Below are 1115 nucleotides of genomic sequence, written 5' to 3'. Positions count from 1 at the left end.
AAATATCCATCAAATAAACAAATGTTCTGGGGTCTTTGTCTGAACCATCCTTCAAATAACCTAACAAGCATCATAATGGGATTTAAGGTGGAATTCCACCCACTTCCCCCAAAACAACCAAATAAAACTCCACTCCCCTTTGTCACTCCGTAATGGTTATCATGCMATATTTAGTGGTGACATCCATAGCCTTCAAATATATAAAAGACATTAAAAGAAGAAATATTTAGGAAACTTGTCATAATCCACATGGTTTTACACATTTTGTCAAATAACTGCGTAGTGTTTTGAACTTGGCTCAGCCAAAATGAAACAGGAAGTGACATCAAAGGGGAACTCGTTGCTCTTTGTTGAAACATTTTTTGAACTCTTGACATCGACTGACAGTATGACTCAAAACAATCCAGATTCTTCCCTACTCTGTTAATCATAGCCAAGCTCTGTTTACATGCAAACATTCCCCTTTGACATCACTTCCTGTTATTTCACATTTAAATCTCAACGGTTCATCTCAGCAGTGTCACGGGCACTTTTTGTGCCTGATTTGACCTGTTGTTTTAGGGTATTTGCAAGACTTTCTAGTCGTATACAGATTAATACTAGCTTTTTTAAAAACATTACTAAAGAGTCAGACACCTTCAATTAAAGCCACATCCATGAAACAGTTCATATTCTGCATTTAGGCTTTGAAACAAGTCAACATGTTAATTTTGATTTAAAGAAAAGGATTCCATGCAGGCATTTGAGCAGGGAACAAAAATAAAATAAAATAAAAATACTGGCCTCTATAGGAAAGCAGAAAGAGGTTAAATGTTCAAATCAATTAGCCCAAACTAAACTGGGAGTTTAATCTAWAGTTACTTTCTTCACTACAAATTGACACTTTTTGTGCAAGAGATTAAATAAACTACATTTCCACATTTAAGTCTTTAAAAGTAACTGTAGGGCATTCATGAAATAGTCATTTATACAATATTCCTTCAGGATCTTAACAGCTTTTTATTCCTTCTTTAGTTGAATGGTTCTTAGAACACACTGACCAAAAGTTTGTTGTAGAAAACCCCAAACTGAGCACAAACCTGAGATGTTTGTTGCTGAAGGACGGTGGTGGTGGT

Source organism: Austrofundulus limnaeus, unplaced genomic scaffold (genome assembly GCF_001266775.1).
Source record: "Austrofundulus limnaeus strain Quisiro unplaced genomic scaffold, Austrofundulus_limnaeus-1.0 Scaffold32, whole genome shotgun sequence".
Classification (NCBI taxonomy): domain Eukaryota; kingdom Metazoa; phylum Chordata; class Actinopteri; order Cyprinodontiformes; family Rivulidae; genus Austrofundulus; species Austrofundulus limnaeus.
The sequence above is the reverse complement of the archived record's forward strand: the minus strand, read 5'-3'. Positions refer to the sequence as shown.